This window comes from Rattus norvegicus, chromosome 1, assembly GCF_021556685.1.
Source record: "Rattus norvegicus strain SHRSP/BbbUtx chromosome 1, alternate assembly SHRSP_T2T, whole genome shotgun sequence".
Taxonomy (NCBI): Eukaryota; Metazoa; Chordata; class Mammalia; order Rodentia; family Muridae; genus Rattus; species Rattus norvegicus.
The window spans coordinates 134,606,291-134,624,147 of record NC_141534.1 but is presented as its reverse complement, the minus strand read 5'-3'; the positions used below and the strand labels follow the sequence as shown (position 1 = coordinate 134,624,147).

The following is a 17,857-nucleotide window of genomic DNA, read 5'->3' as shown; positions in this document are numbered from 1 at the left end:
CACACACATATACACACACATACATACACACATATAACACATACACACACATATACACACATACACACACATATATACATATACACACACATACACACACATATACACACATACACACACATATACATACATACACATACACACATACACACACATATACACACACACACATACATACACACACATACATATACATACATACACATACACATATACATACACATACACACATACATACACACATACATACACACATACACACATACACACACACATATACATATACTTATACACATACATACACACATACACATACACACACATACACACATACACACACATACACACACACACACACACACAGACTTTGCTTACCATCTGGAAGTAAAGAGCCATGTAACAGGGAAAACGTGAGGTGCCCTAGAATGTCATTAAATTAGCATATACTGGACAAGTTAGGCCATCTCTTTAAGTAGCCCCATCTATAAAGGATCGACTGTAAGTTGGTGGTCAATGGAACTTTGATGCCTTCATAGAGCCTCAAGCTAAAACATCAGCAAATCCTTGCTGCCAAAGCCCAGCTACAGAAATGTGCAGCATTCATGACATATACAATATGGCTACTCATTGAGCACTTGCCAACAATCAGCCCACTCACGACCTCACCGTGGCCTAACAGTCATTCCCATTTCACACATGAGGAAAGAGGCAAAACGGGTTTGGCCAGGTAACTTGCCTAAGAGTATACAGGGTGATGGAAGATGGAGCTAAGTCACTAGCAGACAGCTGTATCTCATGGAAACACCAGCAGGAGCCTTCCCAGTCAGTGCGGCTGCATTAGATGGTGAGTCGTCCTGATCCTGATATGGAAGGCTGGAAGCAGCAAGCAGATAAAGGGGTACAGGAAACAAAGAAAAGTAAGGTAACTACGTCAGCCACCTATTACAGATGGTTAGTAGAGGGGAGGGAGGAGGGGGAGGGGGAGGATGCAAGAGGATGAGGAACAGCTGAAGATGCAGGAGAGTGGAGGCAGGCCAATGATGGGGATGGTGACAAAGGACTAAGGCCAATGATGGGGGATGGTGACAAAGGACTAAGGCCAATGATGGGGGATGGTGACAAAGGACTAAGGCCAATGATGGGGGATGGTGACAAAGGACTAAGGCTCCAGCACATGCTTATTAGTCTGAAGTCGGCTTCTCATTTTGTAACAACTCACTCCAGAAAAAAAAAAAAGACAGAGAAAAAATGAACCCAAGAGCAAGCAAGATACTTCACGGGGTAAAAGAACTTACTTGCCACCAAGCCTGACAACAACACGAGTTCAATTCCCAAAACCCACATGGTAGAAGGAAAGAGCTGACTCCAAAAGCTGTCCTCTGACCTACACACAGACACGCGCGCGCACACACACACACACACACACACACACACACACATACACACACGAGAGAGAGAGAGAGAGAGAGAGAGAGAGAGAGAGAGAGAGAGAGAGATTTAAAAGGAATAGTGTTGACACTTGAAATTATTTTGTGAGTTACCCTTTCTAGGTCCACTCAGTAATATAGTTAATACTTCTTTTCGGTTAAATGCATATATGTATAAGGAAGCTACCACATGACCTTAAGCACACATCCACAACACCAGGACACATGATGGAGAGTCATATGGAGTGGTGAGGTAGTAGCAGACGTGTAAGTAAGATACTCACAGGGTTGGCTCCCTCCACACACTCTCTGGGAGCCAGCCGCATACGAGGGCTTTGTTAGGCCCACCCAGAACGCTATAAGAAACATCCATTCTTTATTCAGGAGCGGACTCAGTACTGAGAACTAAATGTGGGGCCTCATTTATACAAGGCAAAAGCTTCACCACTGAGCTGTAGCCCAGCCACATTTTATCTTCTATTTTGAAACAGGATCTCACTGAGTTGCACAAGCTAACCTTGAGCTCACACTGCAGCCAAGGCAGGCCTTGAAGTTCCAATCTTCCTGACTCAGCCTCCCAAGCAGCTAGCATTCGGACCTGCACCATCAGGCCTGGATTAACCAGCACCGTCCTTCTAAGCACATCGCCCCCTCCCCGCTCCTAGTGTTTTATTGACTTGTGGACTCAATGTTCTTAGGTCTGAAAGTCTTTTTGAAAAACAATGGAATTCCAAAAGACTGTGTAAGTTCTCCAGACTATCTGAATGTTGCAAACTAATTCAAAATATGTGCAGAGCATTATGTCACCCTATTGTGCATGTAAGGATCAAGCACAGCTTAACTTCTGGGAGCTGTCGAGGACCCCATCTTAAATCCATTTCTTGACTTGCTCAAAGCAGAGACCGCTGATTCTTGGATTTGTGTTCCGGTTCTGAATTGGAGAGTTGGTGTCTTCCTTTGTAAAATGGGAAAACCAATCTTCCTCACTCGTGTTTATTCTAAAAATTAAATGAAATTATGTCGGTCATGTGCACAGCCTCTAATTAATGCAAAGGTTACCTGTCAGCTTCTCTCCCTTAAGAGGGATCACAGAGCCCTGTGGCTACTGCACTCAGTCAGAACTGGAGAAACAGCCAGGGCTTGTGACTTTACACTGATGTTATCTATGTAAGGGTCACAGTCAGGGTCTTGCAGAGCTCCCTGGGAACTCAGATTCAGCAAATTCTGGTACATCAGAAGCCTCTAAAAAGTTAGCCTGTCAGACATTATCATTCCTCCCCACCAAGCCCCAGCTTCCACCCACCACTGCACCCTCCCACGTCCCTGTCTGTGATCTGCAGGACACTCTCTTCCCAGATGTGTGTGGGTGTCCTGCATATCTTCCCTCTCAGACAGACCGTTCTGCTGGATGAGTCAAGACCACACTTCTGTGCTCCACAGAAGCTCACTCTGTGTCTCAAGGTCTTGGAGGATGATAGCAAGAGGATGATTCTCAGGACAGGGCACTGGGTTGCATCGGGAACCTTAGAACAATTTCATTGACTCTCATAAAATGTTCTTTTGTGAGTTCTCTCTCTCTCTCTCTCTCTCTCTCTCTCTCTCTCTCTCTCTCTTCCTCTTCCTCCCTCCCTCCCCCTCACAATTTTACTTTATTCAAATCTTCAACTATCAAAAATAATGGAGTTAGTAATTGTTTAATCCCCCTTCCTCCTGAGCCCCAGTTGCAGGCTGGCAAAATAGAAAACTGCAAGGTTTGTAAGGCTAGTGCATGCACAGGGAAGAGGTTTTACATATTTTTAACAAAGCAGATAGGGCATTGGTAACTGACTTGGCAAAACAGTGGGAGTAACAAGCCAGAGAGACTGAAAGGCACGTGGACATCCAAAGAGTTGGAGTCAGAAGCCTAAGTTAAATAAAACAGTTCAGTGGCTGGGGATTTAGCTCAGTGGTAGAGCGCTTACCTAGGAAGCGCAAGGCCCTGGGTTCGGTCCCCAGCTCCGAAAAAAAGAACCAAAAAAATAAAAAAAATAAAAAATAAAAAATAAATAAAACAGTTCAAAGTAATATATAAAAATATCTACTCCCGGGGTTGGGGATTTAGCTCAGTGGTAGAGCGTTTGCCTAGCAAGCACAAGGCCCTGGGTTTGGTCCCCAGCTCCGAAAAAAAGAAAAAAAAAATATCTACTCCCCAAATCCATCATTCCACTAATGCCAACAGCAGGCTTACACCAACATGGAGGGAAACAAGTCTCCCTCTAGAGAAGTCAAACACTCTGGAAGGCATAAAACTAGTGGGGACAGTATGGTAGTAGAACGGCTCACTCTAAGGCCACCAGAGCATAAGCCAATGACTCTTCACATGCTGTGGACCAGAAAGCATATAGCCATTTCAGGTACAACCTTACCCTGTATCCCTAGGATCCACACCCTCCATCAGTGCCACTGACTGAGGATCAAATGTTCAAATACACGGGCCATTGTGGGACATTTCAGACTTGAATTCTAACAAATACATTCACTGGAATAAAAATCCAGAATAAAACCAAACAAAGTTGGTCAAAGGTCAACATTAGAGAACCACTCGAAAATGTTGATAACAGCCCTCCAAGTCATGAAAAAGTATTGTCTTCATTTTTGTTTTCTTTCAGTTTTCTTCTAGCTCCGTTCACCAGTTAATCCCAGGTAGAGGTAACACCCTTTCTGGGTTCGCAATGGTCCTCCTCTCTCAAATCACCCTCTCAGACTCTCTGCATGGGCAGACACATAAAGGACTCAGGTCTTTCCAACAGATAGTTCTAACAATCTGAGAGCTCTTTGCTGGTCTCCATAAACCAGTGTGAGACCATGTGACCATCTAGGAAAGACAAAGGAGAGGAAGTATCAGGTGCCTGGGCAGCACCAGGGAGATAGAGGTCCTACCATGACACCAAGTACAATGTCTGAAACATAGACTAAACCAGTGGGTGCCTTGTTATAGTTTGTATCTTGAATGTCTCAGGAAATATCTGTGTGTTGAAGGCTTGTCCCATGAATAGTTGGGAGATAGTGTCCTATCTTCGGGGGTGGAACCTAGTGGGAAGCCTTCCGGTCATTAGGACGTGTCAACAAATGAACAAATCAGACCTCAGCCTCCCTCTCTCCCTCTCCCCCTTCTCCCTCTCCCTCCCTCTCCTTCTCCCCCTTCCACTCCCCCTCCTTCTCCCTCTCTACAACACTGTGAGACAAACTCTTCCTTCTTTTCATGAGTTGATCATCTCAGCTCCTTGCCATAGTAACACAAAACTGACTAACAACGCATGTTATTTGAAAATATTGAAATCACTGAGGGAGATAGATGAAAGAATTCAAAGTAACTTTCTGTGGGAGAATGATGAGGCCACGAGGGATGAGGGGCTGTGGTGGTTAACCTTTATTGTCAACATGACAGGTTCTGAAATTGGATGGAGCTAAGCCTCTGATCACACCTGTGAGGAATGTTCTCAATAACACTGACTAAACTGTGGCCAGACCTTCCAGCAGTGGCTGATGGGAAAGGATTGTTTGGAGGTTTGCTTTTTGTTGTTGTTTTTCGGTTTGGGCCTGCTTGCATCATATGCCTTTGAGTATTCCTCCACTCTTATCAGTGTTGTTCCCACCCTTCAGTGACATGAGAGCTCACCTTCTTTGGGCCCCCACGGACTGAAGACCAGTGTCTCTCCAGAAGTTTTCCAGACTCTCAGTGCCAGATTGGGACTGCTGAGGCCTCAGCCTTATGAACTGAGCAGCTACAGTGCTCTCGGCCTTTCCAGATGTGCACAGCCATTGTTGGACTACTCCACCGAGACATGATCATGCAATCTAATATATCCCCACTTAATACACACACACACACACACACACACACACACACACACACACACACACACACTCATTCTATCTGTTCTTTTCCTCTGGAGAACACTAATTCTAAGGTATATAGCCTTTGTTTTTATTGCAAATATTTTGCTACTCCTGGACTTTTAACCATCTACATATTTTTACTCTATTAAAAGTAAAATAATATGAGTGCATAGATAATTGGTTGTACAAGTATCCAAAGTTGTAATAGAAAACTAATGATTAGCATAAATATAAACATTCCCTTTGATCTCACCTCGGCAACAGCCACACTAGCATCCACTTTACATCAGGGCTCATCTTTGCATCCCCTTCTCTATTAAAAAAAAAGGATATACAAACAAGTGTCATTATCTGAAGCACACATGTTTATATATATGTGTATATATATGCATATGTATATTTATATATTATACGACATACTAAGTATGTTACATATATATGGAGCAATTTTTAAAATAAAAGCCTGAGATCTTATATTCTTAAGAAGAATCATCCTTTGTGCTACTAGATGTCACCAATTTTCTCTTTGGATAAAGAAGAATATAATACAGTAAAAGATAAAGATGATGAAAACAAAACACAGGCAAGGATGTTGGATGATAATGGATAGATGATTGATAGATGATGATGATGATAGATAGATAGATAGATAGATAGATAGATAGATAGATAGATAGGGCACAGAGAGACAGATAGTAGACAGATCAATAGAGAATATTGATATGATATGATTAATAAATCAATAGAAAGAGAGATAATAGAAGACAGAAGGAAGATTAATAGAAAAATAGAAAAATATAGCTTGATAGATAAATCAATAGAGAAAGATACATGATAGATACATAGATAGACAAAGAGACAGATAAGTATTTATCTTAGTGCCTTTCTTCTTGTCTCTTGCCTCCTCCTCGTTTGCCCCACCCAACCCCTTTGACCTATCATAGTGTCCACTTCTTCTGCCTGGCCCTCTTCTTTGAAGTTCTGCATCCCTTTCAAAGAGTATGCCTTCTCTCAGTATGTGGGCAATATGTACAGATCAGGGTATTCAGGTGTTTCCAGAAACAGCAAACCCTAACAAGGCAGACCTCACTGGCTGGTGTACATGATGTGAGTACGTTATATTCCATGTGGCAGCCTTGGATGCCCTGCTCAAATTCCATTCCTAAGAAAATCTCTACAGAGTTTGTTCTGCCTCACCACATCACATGCTTGACCAGACACCAAGAAGATACTGGCATCATGCTTTTAGGGTGCAGCCTCCTCCAGATCCGTGAGACACATATACTATTCTTTATAAGTTACCCAGTGTGTTACTCAGATTTTCACACTACACAAAAGACACCTGAGATATTCAACTTTTAGAGAAGAAAACCTGATTTTGGCCCACACTTTTGGAAGTAGTCTTGGTCCATGAACAATTGGACCCATTGCTTTGGGCCTGTGGTGACACATCATTTTGGGAGTACAGGATAGGACAAGCAAGTTCACAATATGGCAGTAAACAAAAGGAGAGAAGAAACTGGAGTTCCTCAGTCTCCTAGGACAACATGCATAATGACCTAACTAGGCTCCACCCCTAAGAGGTCCTCCACCTCCTAGTAGTGCCAAGTTGGAGACCAAAACCTTACTGACGAAACCTATTGGACACAATGAAGGTGAAAACTAGAGTACCCAGAATCACATATTTTGTTAGAACAATGAAAGATAAAACAGTAAAAGAGATGGAGAGAATAATGGGTGACCTAGGACAGGTGTGACCCATTCCCCAATGTTGCCAGCATGTATGTTGCCTCCTGAGCAGGCTTCTGACTGCCTCTCACACCAGCACTGTAGGCGGCATGGTCACAGTCTAACAAGATGAATCACACTGGCCAAGCAATGTCACTCCGTGGAGCTCTACACACCCTCAAACAGTCACTCGAGAATCTCCAAACCCATTCCCAGTCCCGACACCTGACAAGTAGTATTGTCAGATGAGAGCTGAGATGGGATAAAGAAATGAGAAAATTGTTGCCAGCAGCACACTCCCCTCCCCTCGCCAGTATTGATCGGACGCCATTGGCTGTGGATTGTTCCCCACCTTTTCATGTTGACTGTATTCCAGGAAGGACTCCGTGTTTTCAGGGTTGATGGAGATCACCCAGTGTCCTCCTGAACTCTTCTAATAAAAGACAATTACTTTATGTCGCCTCAGGCTCTTCCCAACCCGAATAATGTCAATGTCAAAATCTCCAATTAAAATGGACTTTTTTAAAAGAAGAAAAAAAAAGACTAATAAAAAACCCGGAAAGAGTAAGGCTAGCATGAAAAGCTTCTGATCAACCAACAAGCCAGTTACTTCTGGGGCAAAAAACTGCACCAGTCCATAGGCCCTGGGTTCAAGTTCAAACCATTCCATTTAAACTGCGTGTCCTAAGAAATAACTATTTATCCCATGGATTCTCTATTTGCAACCTTTCAGAAGATGGGCTCCAGGGAATCTCACTCAGGACTCCAACTGATAGATCATCTGTAGGGAGCTTTACCTGTGCCTCCTCCAAACAGGATTTGCAGCCAGTCCCCAGTCCCAGAACCTGAGAAAGGGACCTTCCTTGGACAGAGACATAAAGCAAAGTGAGATCATTAACGGTAGTCCCCAAGTCAAATTGACTGCTGACCTTTAAAAAGAGGGGAGATTTAGATACAAATGCATATGCACAGAGAAGAAATGCATTAAAGGGGAAGACATAACGAGCGTACAGCAATGTGTAAGCCTGGAGCTTCCAGAAAGCACAAGAACCTGGAACAGTACAAGGAGAGGAGAGAAAGGAGGTGGGGCAGGAGAGGGGGAGGGAGGGAAGGGGCTCGCTGTGTGTAGAGTTTATCTGCTGTTCTTGATTATAAGATTGGAAGTGCCCAAATATACTAGGCCGTAGCCTAGCTATTTGAGTTCATTTTGGATATCGATTGGTGACAGATAGGAATAGGGCTGTTAAGATTACCCTCTTTGCAATGAGGGCAGTGTCTGAAAGTGCTAGAAGGTACTAGTCATTTCTGTTAGATGACTGTGATCACACACAAAATTCAATTCTTGGCCCTTGCCATCGCTGCTTGAGGTAGCATCTGAGAGGCCCCTTCTTCTGCACCTTCTCACACTTATCCCTCCTGGAGGATATCCAGTCTCTAGTTCACCAGGAAGGCAGCTCCCGGGGACATGCTCTGCGAGGTCCTTCTAATGAAACACCCGCAGGATCCACAATCATCTCTCTTGCTGAGCTAGGCAGGGCAGGCACAAGCCCTTTCTGCCTCGTACTTTATATTCTACCTCCTTAGATATGAATCTGAGTATTTCTGCTCACATTAGCATCAAGATACTGACTGCGGCTTGAATGCCCCCTTCTAGGCTCGTGTTGCAATTTAATTGCAATTAATACAGTACTAGAACGTGGGCCATTAGCTCGTGATTAGGATTAATATTCTGGGCTCAGGGGTAGAATAGGTATCGAGGGAGCGAGATGTCACACACGGGTGTCCCTCCTCTCACATGTGCTTAGCTTCCCTTTACCATATGAGATACAGCACAGAGACCCTTACACACTCACAGGGCGCTCTTAGACATCTCAACCTACAGGCAAGTCTGAGAAGATTCAGTGAAAGCATCTCCCAGAAGGACACCCCTGTGAGCCGTTGGCAAAGGCCCAGAACTATGACAAACTAATCTCTTGTTTTCAATCGATTCCCCAACCTCCCTTTTTTGTTCTGCTTTAGCAACATAAACTAGATTAAGACAAATGTTAAACCCCAAAGAAAGAAGCATTGCCTGGTTTTAAAACCTTTGGAGGTAGACTGACAAAGTTATAACCCCACACTCCTTTCTCTGATGTGCTTTTAGGGAAGCTGGGGTGGGGGTGGCTCAGTCAACAAAGTGCCTGATGCACAAGTACGAGGACTGCTGTTAGGGTCCCAGCACCAGTGAGAACAGTGGGCACCTCTGAGACTTGAAAAAGATCTCTAGCACTCATGGTCAGCCAGTGTAACCAACAGGTAAGCTCTCGAATCAGGGACACTCTGTCTCAAACATTTACGTGGAGAGCAATGGAGGAAGACACGAGACATGGATGACTGACTTCTACATATGCACACACACACACACACACACAAGCATACATATGCACACACATGCACTTACCCACGTGCACCTACCCTCACACATGCGCACCCCAACTCAGACACGCCACACTCTCACAAATGTGCTTGCAAAGACACAGGGCCATGAAGAAGTCATACAGGACTGTCTGAGGCTTCATTTAGGGACAATATGGAGAAACTGGACTTTACTCCCTCTCAACTTCATTGTCTTCAACTCCGCCGTGAGGACGAGAAACCATGTGACATGTTGGGGATATTAAATTTCTCAACCAAGCAAGGATACAAAAAAACTGGAGGCTCGAGTGGAGACAGCTGCGCGGTGTGAATATGGCTCATTTGCTGTGGACTTTGACAGAAACTCGACAGCTCTCCCGGCTCCTCTTCATAGTGGAGTCTCTCGAGGAAGAGACCATGGCAAGTTTGCAGAGCTCTGTGGTCTTGTTCAGAAGTTCCAGAGCACTGAAGCTCTGTCACTGCTTAATATAATCAGGAGGGAGGGGCAGGGGCTGCTGCTGCTGTTGCTGCTGCCTAGTCCCTTGACAAATGCAAATCCCCAGCTAGCCACAGAGGAACTTTTTTTAGCTTCTGAACCTAGCTTTGCATTGACTTATCTAGAATCCACCCTCTAAAGCAAAATAGAAACCCCTATTTGGTAGATAATTTAAAATTCAAATGAGTACAAATCCTATTTTGCCCACTTGGAGAAATTATTTGCCATTCTTTCTAGCATACTACAAGGATTTAAAAAAAATCCAAACTGTCTCCCTTTGTCCTTGCTTTCCTACAAGAGCACATGTCTATGTCTTCGTGTGGCTATCTGTGGAGTAGGTGGTTGTCATACAGGATAAGTAAGGACACAAAGGAGACAGAACTCTTCTATTTGGAAAGTTTCTTAGATACTTCCTAGTTATTTTAAAAAGTATCTAAGAAAGTTCCTTAGATACTTTTGTTGGGAGAGGAGAGAAAGGGAGAAAGGAGAGCACAAAGTATCTTTAGAGACATAACGTGGGCCACAGGAAGCGGCAGGAGGCCCTAAGGCCTGTGAAGACAAAGGAATTCCACATGAACTCACATGGGGACAGAAGCTGCTCCCGGCCTCTCCTAGCAGCAGCTAAGCATATGGCTTTGCATGGTGCAGGCTTCTCCCTGCTTTGCGTATGAAGCTGGTCTAAATTACTTGAAAGTCCCTCAGATTTTGGACCCCTCATCTATGCTACAGCAAGGATGTTCTGACGTTTCATCTTCATAAAGTATGGCCAGGAGTTCGCCTTTCAGTCACCTAAACAAAGTAGGTACTCAGGTGGAAGTTGGCTCCACGTTTTCTGTTATGCACAATGGAGAAAAGTTTGGCTCTATCCAATGTCGTATTCTGTCTCCCTTGTCTAGGTCCCTTGTGTATGTTACTACTCCTGTCCACCACTTTCTAGTATTATAAGTTAGTAAAATCCTTTACTTATTTTGACATACAAGTTATTTCTCTCTGCATCTGGCTTGGTATTTACTCCTAGAGAGGCATGGCTACATGAGTGGGGAAGGCTGGACCACCTTGCAAGGAGATGTAGTTTGAACCTTGACAGTCTTCAGTGGCTTGGCTGCTAGAATTGTGTTATTGGGAGATGGTGGAGACTTTAAGAAATGGGGCCTTTAGTAGGTCAGTGTGAACATTAAATCAAAGGCGGTGGGACACTAGTCTCTTCTGCCTGCCTGTCATTCGCATCCCCTGGCCTTGAGGCCATGGGCTTCATTATCACATGCTCCCTCCACTGCTTTTCCACAGGCCAAAGCAATGGGACCCACTGAATGTGGACCGAATCCTTCCACGTCTGTGCCAACATAAACTTTCCCTTTCCATAAGTTGACTATATAAGGTACTCCGTTATAGTAACAGAGAGCTGACTGAATACACAAACAACTCCCAGTGTGATATTACCATAGCGTCTTCCAGCAGTAAAGGTCCAGTGTCCGCTGACACTGAAAACAAGAACCAGGGGGTTAGGGATTTGGCTCAGTGGTAGAGCGCTTGCCTAGCAAGCACAAGGCCCTGGGTTCGGTCCCCAGCTCCGAAAAAAAAAAATCTCAAAGAACTAACAATTTTTTAATGACAATGGCATTATAAAGAAGATATGAAAAAAAACTAATTTTTTTTAAAAAGCTTGGGTGTGTGGACTGGAGAGGTGGCTCAGTGGTTAAGAGCTCTTGCTCTTCTTCCAGAGGACCCAGATTCAATTCCCAGCACCCATGTGTCAGCTCATAACCATCTCTAACTTCAATTTTAGGGGACCTGACACCCTCCTCTGGCCTCTGTGAGAATCAAGGACACAAGTGATACACACACACACACACACACACACACACACACAGAAAAAAATATATAATTTTTTAAGTTTGGGAGTGTCTTTTTTTTTCTATAAATGCCCCCATGGCATGAGGAAGAGCTCACAGACCTGACAGCCCTGAGTCAGCATGACCAGTCGCAGTCAGGTACAGCAGCCCTTAGTCCTCGGGTGTTTGTTTCATTACCAATTTTTCAGAGGACACAAGAAGTGACAGGCTGAAACCTCATGATGACCCACAGGCCATGACAAGACACTCCCACAGCAAACCATGCTCACATCCGTCTTTGGCGATCTGTATTCTGCATCTGTATTTTTCCTGAGTTGCTTCCAACACAAACTGAACATCTCTTCTCTGAGTGTCTTGAACCGGAAGTGTTTCGGATTCCAGATTGTTTCTGGTTTTAGAATATTTGTTGATACATACTGCTTGGTACCATTTAATACCCTCAGTTTGAATAAGTCATCTGGGTTTTCCGTAGGGAGCAGCTATGATCATTAGCTGGTACCGATAAGGGAAAGAGGTTGGGAATATTGACTCTGGGCTTGAAAGGAGTACGTACAGCCCTGGACATCAGGCCTCTGTAGACGCTGGTCCAAGGGGATGGGATCCCAAGCTGCCAGGCACTGGAGCCTCTGAAAAGATGTGATGAAGCCAGTGAAGGAGCTTGGGAATCCTGCACATTGGAACCACACAGCTGCTGGGATCGACTGGACTGTCTGGGGGAAGGACAGCTGCGCAGAAGCAAGGGGGAGGGGGAAGCCATCATAAACAACACAGCTCCCACGATACAGCCTCTCTGCAGAGACCTCCACTGGCAGGTCACGAAAAAGTCAATGGGTAAAGGAGAATATGGTCTCCCATGAATTCATGGCTCCCCATGAATTCATTAATACCCTTAGCTGAGTCACAGGCAGGGAAAGGTGTCCCATCTCCAGCACTCAGGGTAAGTACAGCTATCTCCAGGAGGTTGCCACTGATGTTCACCCACTCACAGCCTAACTTTCATGGTTGCCTTCTTGGCTCTCCTTTATGCTTTTCCCTCCTGTGAATGAATCCTTAAACAGGCTATTCTCTGCTTGCATTATCTAAGAGCTCTGTGAAATGAGTGCTCAGGCAATTTCACCATCATGTTTACATTATATATGATAGGGTATACTTACCCAAAATAGATTATTAGATTATGACATCATAGGCAGCATATTCTTATAGGGCCAGCATCACATATGCAGCCTGTCATTGACCTAATGCCATGGACTTTCTCCAGCTTTTAAACCCATAATGCATTTGTTGGGTATTCATTCTCTCACTAAACAGCCACTGTATGGAACTCCACTCTATCCCCTTTTGTTGTTGTATAGTATTCCATCTATAAGTACATTGTGATGGATTAGCCCTCATCGTTTGAAGGTTCTCTCTCAAATGACTGCTGCTTCTGAGACACAGAAATACCTGCTAGCAAATAGGATCGCTATTCCCAAACATTTTGTGGTATGGTGGTGGAATGGTGGCTCGTCAGGAGTTCAAAATCATCCTTGACTACATGGCAACATTGAATCCAGCCTGGGTTACATGAGACACTGTCTAAAATCATAAAGAAAGAAAGAAAAGAACGTAACTTCCTAATGAAATTTGTATTTGTGTGGGAAGAGGTATGCGTGTGCAGATTCGTATGTGTACCAGTATATGTGCCTGTGCGCATATACACATGTGGAGGCCAAAAGTATCTGTGACGGTATCTATATGCTCGGCTCAGGGAGTGGCATGATTAGAAGGGTTGGTCCTGTTGGAGTAGGTGGGTCACTGTGGGTGTGGGCTTTAAGACCCCTGTCCTAGCTTCCTGAAAGCTAGTCTTCTCCTAGCTACCTTTGGAACAAGAGATAGAACTCTCAGCTCCTCCAGCCCCATGACTGCCTGGATGCCGCCATGCTCCCACCTTTTTGATAATGGACTGAACCTCTGAACCTGTAAGCCAGCCCCATTTAAATGTTGTCCTTTATAAGAGTTGTCTTGGTCATAGCGTGTCTTCACAGCAATGAAAACCCTAAGACTGTATCCCTGAGGTGTCATTCATTCTTCAGGAGTCGCCCATTTTGTTGTTGGAGACAAGGTCTCTCACTGGACCTGAAGCTGATTGATTAGGTCAGGCTGTTGGCAGCCATCCCAGGGGACACACCCATTTCTATCCCCTGCCCCAGCTCTAGGATGGCAAGACTGTATCATTTCATCTAACTCTTTATGTAGTTTCTGGAGAGCAAACTCAGGTCCTCATTCTTGTATAGCAGGTGCTTTCCAGCTGGAACATCTGCCCAACCCTTGAATGAAACTTTTTGAAGGAAGATGAAAGACAGAGGGAGGACTTCCATAAAGCCCCTAATTTTGTGACTTATCCGTGAGACCACCCAAGGCAGAAACTAAAATGGTGGTTGAGAGTCAGGGTAGGGTAATAAATGAAGGTTAGAATACATGAGAAGTCCACAGCTCTGTTTCTAGGCAAGATGTCAGAAAACATGTGTCAGAATGTTCCAGAAGAATATATACATACATACATACATACATACATACATACATACATACATACAAACAAACATACGAAACCAACAGCAGTGGAATCTTTCAGAGTGTATGCATCCCCATTATGAGGTTGAAGTGCAATAAAAACAATGTGCCCATAGACTACCTCAGAGCCCTCATCGCGTCTGACTTCCACACAACCTTCTGTGCCTCAGAGTTGCCACTGAAGTGAGAAGAGCAATGACAGCCAAGCTCCCACAGCCGTCTGCTCACTCAGGTAAAGAACCATCTGCAAAGTTCAAGTGCATCCTGCACAAAAGGTAGGTCCTTGCTAATGAACAGCGGCCAGGGCTGACAGTCTGGGCTTCTGGCCAAACTCATTTGTTTCCATGAGTTCCCTGCGCCAGATGAAGTTGGCGAACATTATTAGGCCCCCAAAATATTTCCTTGGGTAACTGATGCAAAGCCTGCCATTGCTGGCCACTTCCAACAAAGAGGGATGCTTTAAGAAAACTCGATGGAGAGAAAGGGCTGAGAGAGCCACAGGGAGACTGTCCTGAGGGAGACCTGAGTAACTTTGCAGGTTTCACCTTGAGTACTCGGATTCAAGTTCAGCTTCTGATTACAAACTCAGGCAGGCTCCTGCTGGGATTGGGAGGGGAGCTTTTCTTCTGTTGTAAATAAGTACTAAATAAGCGGGGAATTTTACAAGACGTCTAGGGAGTGTATACTAACCTCCCTTAGAGGGTAATGTTAGTAAGTGCGTTTTCACTGAAACAGACAACAAAAGATACACCCAGAAGAGTCCAGAGTCCCGGTAAAAATGCTAATTTTTTAGTTAACATAAAAAGAGTCTTTTAAGAATTAATTGACTTATTCCAGCTTCTGGTCTGATGTGTAAGGAGGAAAACAACACTAAAAAGCAGAAAGATTAATCCTTTCTACATCAGTCAGAGAGTTACATGGGAAAACATGCCCTGGAAATTAAATGAACCAAGCTGAGGAGACAGCTCAGTCAGGAAAGGATAAAACCCTAAGCTTAGATCCCATCACCTACACTATAAAGCCAACAATGGCAATACACATCTGGAAACCCCACTTGGAGGAGGCAGATGATGCAAAATGATCCTTGGAGTCCATGAGTCAACCAGCCTAGCTGGATCTGTGTGCTCTAAGGCCAGTGAGAAACCCTGTTCAAACAGTAAAGCAGAGAACAATAGAAGAAGACACCCAGTGTTAATCTCTGACTTCTGTAACTCTGCAGAGAGGGAGAGGGAAAGGGGGAGGGGAGGGGGAGGGAGAGGGAGAGGGAGAGGGAAAGAGGGAGAGGGGGAGGGAAACTCAACTAATTATGGAACAGAGCCCTCCATGGAACTGGTGCTGAAATAGGAAAAATCTAACTATACTTACATTGCCTGAGACTTGCTCTTGGTAGCCATTGTGCAGTAGTGGGGCTCAGTGGCTGGGCTTAGGTGGAGTAGAGTCCCAGAGTGACGCTGAGGCCAGGCTCTGCCTCCCAGGTCCACCATAGGCACTGCTTAGACCTGAGGGGTGGCAAACAGGAGCCCCATCCTAGCATGTGGTTAGAAATTAAGAATGGAGGATTGCCAACAGCCATGGCCTTCCATGAGGAGTGTGTCTATCCATTCCCTCAAGTTCTGAGAACTGAGTCCTGTTGGAGTTGGCAGTAGCCACCCAGGAGGAAGCTGGACCCCGGAGGATGATGAGGCCATGGTATCTTGCCATCAACCAAAGGTTCTGAAAGCAATCTCTTTCAACAGTGGTGTGAAACTCTCCAGAGGATGTGTCTGACAGTGTCGTTCTAGACAAGGCATGCCTATAACCCTTCCCTGTCCAACGGAAGCCCCTATACATTTTAATAAATTTTTATTTGCAAAGTGGAAAAAAATTAAGTTGCTGGAGACTCAATGTAAACTGTTCAAAGTCCAGGGGATTCAGACATAAGAGGGTCCACTCTTCTATATTATGCTCAAGGCCCTACCAGAGGCTTACAGTGATTTTCAGAAACAAATTCCTCCTTCTTTCCCCAAAAAGGAACTGGTTTTAAGTGCTTCACAACACTCTGCCCAGGCCTACCATTTTACAACAGTCCGTCCCTCAGAGGGTCAGAGTCTAACCACCTTAGTGGGGGTGAGGTGGAGGCAATACATACTCCAGCTTCTCTGACCATCCTGCCCTACCTGAAAAGGAGATAAAAAGATTAAGAAAAATGAAAGAAGCACCGATGATCATCAGGGCAGGAGCTCACAGCGAGAATGTAACCAGGTGCACAGACTGAGACCCCCGTGCCTCAGCAACTGTACTCCTGAAGACCCATCCATCAGAATGTCTTTGTAACACCCCATCATGCACAGATAGAAACAAAACAATTTTCAAGGCATATTAAGAGGCAAAAGAGCAAATAGTGGCTCACGCCTGTGACCCTAGAGACTTGAGAAGTAGAAGCCAAAGGATCAGAAGGAGCTCAAGGTCATCCTTGACTACATAATGGATTTGGGGCCATATGAGACCCTGTTTCAAACAATACAGATTTTAATCCCAGCGCTTGAGAGGCCAAGGCAGGAAGATCTCTGTGAATTGAAGGTCGGCCTATCTACATAGCAAACTCCTGGACAGCCAGGGCTACATAGTAAAAGCCTGTCTCAAAATACAAAGACAAAATTAATTAAATTAAAAAAAGAAAATGTACCAAAAAAGACAGAATGAGCCATCAGAACCACACTGATATGGTGTGAATGTTACAAGTATCAGTCTATGAACATGTATATATGTGTATATATATATATGTATATTATATATATATATATATGTGGCTGATATTCTGAGAGTTTCATTGAAAGGGTAGACAGCATGCAAGGACAAGTGGGTAATGTAGCAAATAGATGGCTGTCCCAACAAAAAAACAAAAAGGAACACTAGCTGCTCTGATAGGCTCAGTCCAGACCAAATCTGAGAAAAGAGTGTCCCAAGAGCTTGAAGGGACATCCCAAACTGAAAAGCACAGAGAAAAATAGACAAAAACAGAAAAGAATAGCCAAAAATCCTGGGGCAGCTAACACTGACGTCGTGTGTGTGTGTGTGTGTGTGTGTGTGTGTGTGTGTGTGTGTGTGTGTGTGTGTGTGTGTACACAAGGGAAAAGAAGTGGGATGCAAGTCGTATTTGAGAATATAATGGCTGAGAATTCCCCCAAAGCCGAAGTCCAATGCAAACCACAGGAAACTCAGGATATTAAAGCAAAGAAAATGATAAAAGATAAAGGAAAGAAGCAACTCCATCCAGATACATGCAAGCCTCAGAAAAACCAAACACAAAGAAAAGGACTTGAAAGAAGTTACAGATGGGAGAAACCATGGTGATGGTTGCCACTGATCGTCAGCTTGACGGAATGTAAAATTGCTCCAGAGACAAGCCTTGGGCATGCGCTGATGGACTACCTAGAATAGGTTAATTGAGATGGGGAGGACCACCCTGAATACAGACAATATCTTCCATGGACAGATGTCCCAGATGATAGACAAAGGAGAAAACTAGCTGAACAGGAGCAGTCACCATT

The 17,857-nt window shown here is 44.4% G+C and overlaps 1 long non-coding RNA gene across 3 annotated transcripts in view; it reads right to left on the bottom strand.

Moving 5' to 3' along the window:
• Positions 1-17,857, bottom strand: part of LOC148007715 (uncharacterized) — a 41,471-nt gene that overhangs the window by 4,852 nt on the left and 18,762 nt on the right. For 2 of the 3 annotated variants that reach the window (XR_015647059.1, XR_015647056.1), the window contains exon 2: positions 5,560-5,619. This is a non-coding gene — a long non-coding RNA (uncharacterized LOC148007715). Of the gene's footprint in view, positions 1-5,559; positions 5,620-7,386; positions 7,468-7,831; positions 7,964-9,572; positions 9,890-17,857 lie in introns of those variants that run through there. The other variant, XR_015647055.1, reaches the window with a different exon arrangement.